The sequence below is a fragment of the Prunus persica genome, unplaced genomic scaffold, assembly GCF_000346465.2.
Source record: "Prunus persica cultivar Lovell unplaced genomic scaffold, Prunus_persica_NCBIv2 scaffold_66, whole genome shotgun sequence".
Taxonomy (NCBI): domain Eukaryota; kingdom Viridiplantae; phylum Streptophyta; class Magnoliopsida; order Rosales; family Rosaceae; genus Prunus; species Prunus persica.
The window spans coordinates 1-11,015 of NW_018027179.1; the positions used below are offsets into that span (position 1 = coordinate 1).

At 40.7% G+C, this 11,015-nt stretch overlaps 1 long non-coding RNA gene across 1 annotated transcript; it reads left to right on the forward strand.

Moving 5' to 3' along the window:
• The first annotated feature begins 389 nt into the window (after positions 1-389).
• Positions 390-1,575, forward strand: LOC109946396. Its single transcript, XR_002269542.1, has 2 exons — positions 390-580; positions 770-1,575. It is a non-coding gene; the product is annotated as an uncharacterized LOC109946396 (long non-coding RNA).
• The last annotated feature ends 9,440 nt before the right edge of the window (positions 1,576-11,015 follow it).

Consider the following 11,015-nt stretch of genomic DNA (forward strand, 5'->3'; position numbering starts at 1 on the left):
AAACCCCTTGTGTGTGTGTTGAAGTCTCCATTTGTCTTTATTTTTTAGCGGGTTAACAGGTTGTACACGGGTTGACACGACCCGTGACACGACCCGTTTAATAAACGGGTTAGATAGGTATTATAGCGGGTTAGCGGGTTGACCTGAAACCCACCTGTTTATTAAATGGGTCAGAACGGGTTGACCCGAAATTGACCTGTTTTTTATCGTGCGGATTGAACCCGCTAATTTCTCGTGCGAGTTTCGAGTCGTGTATCGGGTCGTATCCGAAATTGCCACCCCTAACCCCAACCATCATGCAACAGGGCATAAATTAAAGAGTGGTCCGCCACATCACTGTTATGTCTAACATGATTATTTATTCTTGGGCGTGCTTACAAAGGAAGAAACTACCTCCAGCAACTCAAGTAAAAGGAGATAAGGCCACACGTTTCCCACCTACAATATCCTTTTCTGCTTTTTCTGCACTAGGGATTTCTGAATTATTTCCAAGTAGTCCAAGACCCCATCTCGGAAGAACCCCCCTTTTATCCCGTCTTATTTCTTGTCAGTAGTGCACGTTCCAGTTCCCGTTCGGCAAGTGAGTAATTCTTTCTCGTAAGATTCTCCTGTCTCTCTCTCTCTCTCTCCCTCTCTCATGTTTTGAATTTTCATTTCTTATTATATTAAGAGAAAAGTTATATTCTCCCTTCACCTCTCTCTCTCTCATCTTTGCGTTTCGTTTACAACTATGTGGTTTTGAATTGCTACTGATGATTGAATGACACAGTATCGAAGTGTCCTTTTGAGATCAGAGTGGCCTTATAGACGAACTAAGAGTTATCTCATCAATAACATATAAGAGAGAAACGAGAGATTCATACATGGATTTCGTTGAAGGAGCTCCTTCATCTACAGTTGATATTCCAGAATTTTTAAAATCCTTCCCGAAGCTGTCTACCTCTGATTCATCTGCCAATCTTGATTCTTTACCTAATGGTGCTAAAGTTGTAGCCACTGAAAGTCTTGCTAGAAAAACATCTTCTTCTCATTACACGTTAGCGGACATGTTAAAAAGATCAGACGTTACTTCACGATGGGAGGATGGTCGTGTTGTGAACGAGTATCGCAGAATTATTCGGTCAGTTTGCAAACAATTTAATATTTTTTTCTTTCTTTGTAAAGGTCATTAACAATGGGTTTGGATGTAGGAAATAAACTTTAGATTTAGGTAAAAATCAGAATTTTTATATTAACATACATCTATTTCCATGTTTAGATAATAAAAAAAAAAGCCATAGAAATTTATAAATTTCACATGAAAAAAATAAGGAATTTGGATTGAATAAATAGAAAAGTTGATATATATTCAAATTTTCTTTGAGAAGTTGGGTTTAATCCTTGGATTTGGGGACTTTGATATAACTCCTTTGACTTTTATGTCATACATGATTACATTCCTTTTTAAATTTTTTATGATGTAATCTTTTTATTTTTATTTTTTAAGATTATTTTTTATTCCAATGTTGCCCCTTAAACATTGAATCGGGTAATTGTAATTTATGTGATAATTACAAGAAAGAATTGTTTATGACCATAATGATTTTGGTTATTAATTATGCTGCATTTTTTTTTCCTTCTTTTAATTGCATCCATGAATCTATATATATATAAAGCAAAAGGCAGAGAATGGTGAAACATTCAAAATACCAGAAAATGCCCTTTGTTAATTCAAACATTAAGAATTGAAATTATTAATTAAATGAGGATAATATGATAAATTCACATTTTTTTAATATTAAAAAAATTAAAATTAAAAACAAAATAAGATAATAGGTCCTACTTTTATGGAACATAACTACCCTGTTGACAGGACCCGACCCAATTTCCGCTTTGGAATTCGAGCCAAGTCTTGTGCGTGTCCGACACCTGACGAATGTCGGGCACAAAAGACCTTTTTATTCCTCTCGTTTCAAATTCTTTTTACACTTTCCCTTAGACTTCTGCCGAAAATTCGGCAGAGTCTCCCTTGTATTTTGACCAAACCAAAAGTTTTCCACCTGTTAAACAATCAAATAAGTCCACACCAACTGCCAGAATATCTCAAATAACAGATCTCAACTCCAGTTTTTCAGTTTCAAATAGATATCAGAGCATTTTCTAGAGTTTTCAGGGTTCTAAGGATTTTCCACAAAACTCTACCTTATTTGGTGGCGCGGAAGCTATGAACAGCCCGGTGGTGGATTCTGCGCACTTCTACGGCCTGGGGGCGAAAAACAGGTTAAAAACGTGAGTGGACAAAAATAAGGTTCTTAAAAACAAGCTAGAACATAATAACCCCCGTTTGAAATACATAGGGATATAAATCGCTAATTTGTCTCTATGTCAAAATAAGGTATTCAAATAAGCATGTAAAGCGTGTTAACGAATATACTCGTATACTGAACAAATATATAAGGATATAAATGCGCGAATATTAAAGAAACTGGTATAAAATAACTGAAAGTCATAATTGAATAAAAGAAAACTCAAAATCCTTTGAAAATACCACCTATTTGTACCCCTGTCATATCTGTCAATTCCCCCGGCAGGTCTCGGGTGCCATGTAGTCTACCCGAGCCGCAAACTGGCGAAATCAAGGGACTATGATCAGCCTGATCCGCCGGCAGGTCCTCGATGACACCAAGTCAACTCGAGTCGCTCTGGCAGGATGTAGGGGACCGTAGTTAGCCTGATCCGCAATCCTGGCAGGTCTCGGGGACACAAAGTCAGCTGAGCCGTAATCCTGGCAGGTCTCGGGACACCAAGTCTGCCGAGCCGCAAATCCTGGCACTCACGGTCCGAGCGTCCCCGTAACTCGTGAGGCAAAGTCAAGTGCACTGACGTAAACTGAAATCGAACTGGATGTCAGTAGACATCGGTCCAACTCTGGGTAATCACCAAATAAAGGGTGGGTACATGGTGGTTCTAAAATAAACTATTTTTAGAAAAATCTAATAGCTCACTGCCTTTTTGTGAAACTGACATTTAACTGCTGTCTCTTCTGATAGAGTTCTCAAACTCTGCTTTTTTTATTACTTGAGCTTCAGTAACTAAACAACACGTAAATCAAAGCATTGTACCGCTCACATCACGTTTGAAATAAATAGTTCATAAAACTTCTTCAAAATCAATAATCAAATTAACCCATATAAACTGACTTATAAAAGCTTATTTGTATAAAATCATTATAAAATCATTTAAGTAATCTCATTTATATAACTCCTGCATATAAAATTGTTTATGAAAGAAAGTCCACTCACTGATGGTCTGAGCTAATTGGACCCTTCGAAGGTCCCTCCTGCGGGTCGACTGGATCTCTGGGGCCTGATTATCCATGAATAATAAATCAATAGACTGCTGAATAGAAAGAATTTAAATTAAACACCCTGCCCCCGGCTCCTAGAAATACGTGCACTCGTTTGAAATAAAATATCTAAAAAGTAGGATTAATATCTTCTAGCAAAAAGATAATTTTGCCCTCGCATTATTTAATAGGAAAAAGTTGACTTTTTGATCAGAAAAGAATTTGGCAATTCCGCTTATGTCATTGCGTAGAGCACGGCGAAACGAGTCCGTAGACACGGAGTAGACCCGAATCGGACTTGTAACGAAGAAAATACGATCAAAATACCGCGAAGGGCAAAATGGTAATTTGGTCAAAAAGTCAGATTTTTATCCCTTCCTCCCTTCTCTCTCCTCATTTCTCTCTCTTCTCTCTCTCTCCTCCCGATCTGCCCGCGCCAGCCTACCTTCCTCCCTTCTCATCGTCGCCACGGCCATCACGCTTGGAGCCGATCTCCGCCGTTGGTACCAAACGAACTACCACTCGATCGCCGTCATTTTCTGACCCTTCGCCGGAGTTGCCGTGGCTGGAGCTCGCCGGAAAACTCCATTTTTGCCGGATTTCGTGTTCAAACTTCCAGCTCGATTTTCTCCTTCAATCTCCACCAAATCGATCGAGTAAGGTATGATTTCTCAGCTATTTTTTGTGTTCTAGCTGATGGATGTATGGGTTTCGATCGAGTTTAGCTCTAAAGCGATTAATTTTCGACTTGAAATCTGGCCGAAACTTCGACCGCCGTGATCTACCGTTTCTGGTCACTTTTTGGGGTATGTCCAAGAACAAAAGTGACTCCAAATGGGGTGTTTTACCTAGGATAGGAGTTTGGAGTCCTGGTTCCGAGATTTTTCGACCACCCGAAATCGCTTAAGACACCCAAATCTGCCCGAGCGTGCTGGGGGGTGTGGGATAGGGTGGTGAAGTAATTCTTTACAGTTTTGTGACCCTCGTGTCGTCACGAGCGTGTAGGATTTCACGGATCTCGATTCGGAGTCCGTTTGAGCCCCGAACGGATTTTTCATATCGCGCAATCCTTGGGTGCAGTGTCGTCAAATCGTTGGATCACACTAAATTTTGGATATGTCGGTCTACATGATTTCAGGATCATGTAGGATTCGACGGATTGCGAATCGGAGTCCCGGATACTCCGAAATCGCGAACCCTGGGCTCAGGTTTGGATTTTAAGTGATACTGCGATTTCGGCTAATCCGACCGTCCGTTTCGGACCAAACTCGCGGAACATGGTTCCTTCTCTATCAGGAACCTTCAGAGAAGCCCAGATTGGCCATTGGAGACCATGGACCCACGGGGTCCCGGATTGGCCGGTCTGGTGGTTTATCGCTTAGTCAAGCGTCGAGTCTTCCAAAACTGATCTAAGAGTTTGAAAGGCTAATGTGGGCATAAGAGTAACTTGAAACGAGTGCACGTATTTCTAGGAGCCGGGGGCAGGGTGCTTAATTTAAATTCTTTTTATTCAGCAATCTATTGATTTATTATTCATGGATAATCAGGCCCCAGAGATCCAGTCGACCCGCAGGAGAGACTACTCTGTGTCTACGGACTCGTTTCGCTGTGCTCTACGCAATGGCGTAAGCGGAATTGCCAAATTCTTTTCCGATCAAAAAGTCAACTTTTTCCCTATTAAATAATGCGAGGGCAAAATTATCTTTTTGCTAGAAGATATTAATCCTACTTTTTAGATATTTTATTTCTTTTTAGATATTTTGTTTTGGGTTATTACAATCTACCCCCCTTATAAAAATTTCGTCCTCGAAATTTACCTCATTGTCGTTTAAAGAGGGGGAATGACTGCTCCTGTATCTGCAACTTAAGTTATTATACAGCATGTGTTACTGAAAGCTGGACACTTTCTATTCCAATATCTGAACTGCTTGTTTCCCACACATTCTATAATCTCATTAGATCTGATTCAGCTAGGATTTGGCTCCCTTGCTTCTTTAAATCTCACTACATCTTCCTTAGGCGAGAAATGTTGAAGAATACCCAACTGAAGATCCTTCTTCTACTATCTGCATAACTTCTTGCCAATCCTGGGTTACTTGAATCTTTTTCTGCTTAATCCAATAAGGTTCTTTATTTCCTACAACACTTTCAGATTTCAATAAACCTTGCTTAACATTTGACCTTCATACTTGGGTGGTCCATACTATGTCTCGTATAGGGCAGCAATTGGAAATATTTTAATTGTAGATACTAGTGGCAATTTGAGATTTGTAATCTAAGGAAAGCTGACTACTGTCACTTGAGACACTCTCTCAAAATGGTATCTTTTCACCCCAAACATTCTGAAACTGCAGTATACAACACTTCAGTCGCTCTTTTAAAGTTTGGGTCATTCACTTAGGCTGATCCTCTATCTAGGGTGAATTGCAGTATTAAACTGCACTCAATTTCCAAAAGCTTCCTTTAGCTGAGTCCAACTGGAAGATAACCTGGATTTCTTGACCCAAACCATAGGGACTGGTATTCTATAGCGTCGCAAGATTTTATCTGTGAAAATCCTTGCCAGTTTGTTCAGACTATACTTGGCTCTCACCTGCGGAACCTACACAGACTTACTGAATTGATCCTTAATTTCCTACACTCCACTCTGCCTTCTCTATGTTCAAGGAGGCTGAACACAAAATCCATCGTAAGTTCCTCCCGTTTCCTTTTCAGAAATCGAAGGTGATTGCAAGAACCTTGTTGATTCTTGTCGCGAAGCTATTCCTTGCTGACAAGTTCTACTGTTCTTTTCATCATAAGAAGCTCCTTGTAAGATCTTCATTTTGAACCTTTGCTCTTCATGTCATATAATTCAACCTTTTATGCATAAGAGTCAAATCGAGATTCTGGAATGAACCTGCACATATTCGAGTTCTTTAGCACTGACTTTCCCTGACAAGAAATTAACAGTGCTTCCTGATTATTCGTATCCAGCTCAAATTTTGTCCTACTAACGCTGATAATCTATCTCCTTCGGAGATAAGCCACTTCTCTTGAGAATTTCATATTGAGCGTATCTATCCCCTCTGACCATTTTCTCCGTCTCAAGTTTTCTTCCTCCAGTATAAAGAAATTTGGTAACTTCTTGTGATCTGTAAAGATCTGGCATATTTTCTCATAAAAATACTGTCACCCACCTGTTAGGCCAAACTTTCTATGGCCTGTTTCAAATCATGAATAGAATACTTTGATTTATACTCATACAATTGTTGAATCACATAAGTGCTCATTCTTCCATACTGTACCAGCACAAACCTAAATTCTTATGACCACAATACTGTAGTATATCAAGTTCCCACTAACCTCTTGCATTACTGAAATTCACACCGGTCTAACCACACCAATAGTACTTCCTTCTTTGCTAAAAAGATGAGCGGTGTCGCCATGGTGGACAACTTTTCCACAGGGCGACAGTAAAAATCGACTTACCTAGAAAACTCTGTACTTCTGTAGCACTGATTGGTCATAACTAAATTTACTACTGCTTCAATCCTTGAGGATCAACAAAATACTTTCAACCGAAATCATGTGTCCCAAGAAACTCACTCTGTCCCTCCAACATGCACACTTGCTGAGCCTGGCATAAACTTACTGCCTTCTCAAAGTCCACCACCTAATGTTTAAATACTTCACACGTGCCTTCTGTTTCTTAGAATACACCAAAAGGTTATCTAGCTACACGATCATGAGGCGATTTCAATACCGTCCAAACATTCTGTTCAAGGGGGGTCCAAAATACAACTGGCACATCCCTTAATTCTTTATATCATGACCAGGAATTCAGAGTCCCCATACCTCATTCAACACGCTGTTTTAGGTACATATTCCTTTCTAATTCATTACTGGAGCTATCCAAGCCTCAAATCACTTGTTAGAAAATCCCTTAGTACTCCTTAGCTTATTAAACAATTCCTTACTGTGAAACCATAGACACCTATTTCCGTACGGTGATCTTATTCAGCTGCTTTGAGTCCATGCATAACTTCTTGATGACATCTCCTTTCCTTAAATAACACTTGAACACTTCAATGAGGAACACACTAAGCTGAATGACTCTCTTCGCTATCAATTCCGGCAATTTAGTCTTTAGCTTCTTCAACTTACTGGTGTCCTGTTGTACTTTACCCGAGAAATAGGCTCCATTCCTGGAGCGAACTCAAAAATAAACTTGATCTCCTGATGAAAAGGTAGTTTTGAGGTACAGTGTCCAGCCAAATCAATCCAATCCTAGGATGACCTTCAGTCAACCATACCGAAGGGGAATTTAATCTGTAACTGCAGTAAATAATGCTCATGCTTCCTACTGAGTCATGTTATACTATGCATCTGTAGGTTTAAAACTGTTACTACATCCCTTCAGCTGACTGCTTCCTCGACTAGCCATACTGATCTGGGTTCATCGCTAAACAGAGGCTCTATAGACTGTGGTGTTTCCTGTAAGTTACCTTGCATACTTGTTTTGCTGCAGAAATGATCTTTTTATACTAAGGGAACAGCGGCAATCCTTTTGGAAAGGTTTAGACTGTCCTATTCCTCCCGTAGTACTCCTCTAGCAGGGCCCGAAATAATGCCTACCACACCTTGCACATTAGGGCGTTGTCTCCTGTTAGAGTCTGACAACAATTGTCTTCCAACCCTCCCAGCTATACTAGCCCCAGAACAATTTCCAATATTACTATCTTGGCTGGTACTTTCACTGGAACTAAATCCAGATCGGTAGCCTCCATATCTGCGGCCATTCGGTGATCGGAGTCTGTAATCACCACTGTAGTTACCTCTTTTAAATTCTTCCTGATTAGTATGACCCATATCCAAATACTGTGCACAGAGTGCACCCCATGGTCTGCCCAATATCTGGCTGGGGCAGACATCACCACGATACCAAAGTTAACCAACTACTAACTGATCATAATATCTTGGATGGAGGCTTTTAACCTTATCGTAACCAGGTACTATCTCTTACTTTTCAATCTCTATTAGTAGAAAACAATACGTGAAACCTTTTTCTCATACTCGGGTTAAATCATTATCCTCTATTCTGCTGCAAAAACTGCTGCCTCCCCACATTCTGTAGACTTGTAGATAGGACTGACTATCAAATTCTGCTCTAAAATGCTTGTCCCGTACGAGTCAAAGGATTTTGGTATCACTTCTTAACCAAATCCCGCCAATACTCAGGAACAACCATGACCTCCATGATCTACTCTACTCCTTCAATTTAATCCTCTTTTTACTACTAGGTACCATCATTATCCCAATTTATAACTCTCAATTCTTTTTACTGGATCCTCCTATCTCACTGATGAGTCTCTGGCTGACTAAAGCCTGAGCTAACAACTCCAAGGTTTACGGGATATTTGGGTCTCCCCGTCTACTAGGTGCAGTAAATACGGCTCCTGACGAGCCTCTAACAACAAATTACTCTACCGGTTCAGATACCGGCGCAGTTCCTGTCCAACTTGGAAATCTCATCTCCTTACGTCGGGATGTCTGTCTAATTTTCCTACGGACACCACCACCATTTGGGCCTAACTTGAAAAGGGAACGAGGACGCACAGAGTGCGAAGTCTACAGGAAGTAAAACCTAGGCTCTGATACCAAATTGACAGGACCCGACCCAATTTCCGCTTTGGAATTCGAGCCAAGTCCTGTGCGTGTCCGACACCTGACGAATGTTGGGCACAAAAGACCTTTTTATCCCTCTCGTTTCAAATTCTTTTTACACTTTCCCTTAGACTTCTGCCGAAAATTCGGCAGAGTCTCCATTGTATTTTGACCAAACCAAAAGTTTTCCACCTGTTAAACAATCAAATAAGTCCACACCAACAGCCAGAATATCTCAAATAACAGATCTCAACTCCAGTTTTTCAGTTTCAAATAGATATCAGAGCATTTTCTAGAGTTTTCAGGGTTCTAAGGATTTTCCACAAAACTCTACCTTATTTGGTGGCGCGGAAGCTATGAACGGCCCGGTGGTGGATCCTGCGCACTTCTACGACCTGGGGGCGAAAAATAGGTTAAAAACGTGAGTGCACAAAAATAAGGTTCTTAAAAACAAGCTAGAACATAATAACCCCCGTTTGAAATACATAGGGATATAAATCGCTAATTTGTCTCTATGTCAAAACAAGGTATTCAAATAAGCATGTAAAGCGTGTTAACGAATATACTCGTATATTGAACAAATATATAAGGATATAAATGCGCGAATATCAAAGAAACTGGTATAAAATAACTGAAAGTCATAATTGAATAAAAGAAAACTCAAAATCCTTTGAAAATACCACCTATTTGTACCCCTGTCATATCCGTCAATTCCCCTGGCAGGTCTCGGGTGCCACGCAATCTACCAGAGCCGCAAACTGGCGAAATCAGGGGACTATGATCAGCCTGATCCGCTGGCAGGTCCTCGATGACACCAAGTCAACTCGAGTCGCTCTGGCAGGATGCAGGGGACCGTAGTTAGCCTGATCCGCAATCATGGCAGGTCTCGGGGACACAGAGTCAGCTGAGCCTCAATTCTGGCAGGTCTCGGGACACCAAGTTTGCCGAGCCGCAAATCCTGGCACTCACGGTCCGAGCGTCCCCGTAACTCGTGAGGCAAAGTCAAGTGCACTGACGTAAACTGAATCGGACTGGATGTCCATAGACATCGGTCCAACTCTGGGTAATCACCAAATAAAGGGTGGGTACATGGTGGTTCTAAAATAAACTATTTTTAGAAAAATCTAATAGCTCACTGCCTTTTTGTGAAACTGACATTTAACTGCTGTTTCTTCTGATAGAGTTCTCAAACTCTGCTTTTTATATTACTTGAGCTTCAGTAACTAAACAACACGTAAATCAAAGCATTGTACCGCTCACATCACGTTTGAAATAAATAGTTCATAAAACTTCTTCAAAATCAATAATCAAATTAACCCATATAAACTGACTTATAAAAGCTTATTTGTATAAAATCATTATAAAATCATTTAAGTAATCTCATTTATATAAATCATTTATATAACTCCTGCATATAAAATCGTTTATGAAAGAAAGTCCACTCACTGATGGTCCGAGCTAATTGGACCCTTCGAAGGTCCCTCCTGCGGGTCGACTGGATCTGTGTAGCCTGATTATCCATGAATAATAAATCAATAGTCTGCTGAATAAAAAGAATTTAAATTAAACACCCTGCCCCCGGCTCTTAGAAATACGTGCACTCGTTTCAAGTTACTCCTATGCCCACATTAGCCTTTCAGACTCTTAGATCAGTTTTGGAAGACTCGATGCTTGACTAAGCGATAAACCACCAGACCGGCCAATCCGGGACCTCGTGGGTCCATGGTCTCCAATGGCCAATCTGGGCTTCTCTGAAGGTTCCTGATAGAGAAGGAACCATGTTCCGCGAGTTTGGTCCGAAACGGACGGTCGGATTAGCCGAAATCGCGGTATCGCTTAAAATTCAAACCCGAGCCCCAGGGTTCGCGATTTCGGAGTATCCGGGACTCCGATTCATAATCCATCGAATCCTACACGATCCTGAAATCATGTAGACCGACATATCCAAAATTCAGTGTGATCCAACGATTTGACGACACTGCACCCAAGGATTGCGCGATATGAAAAATCCGTTCGGGCGCTCAAACGACTCCGAATCGAGATC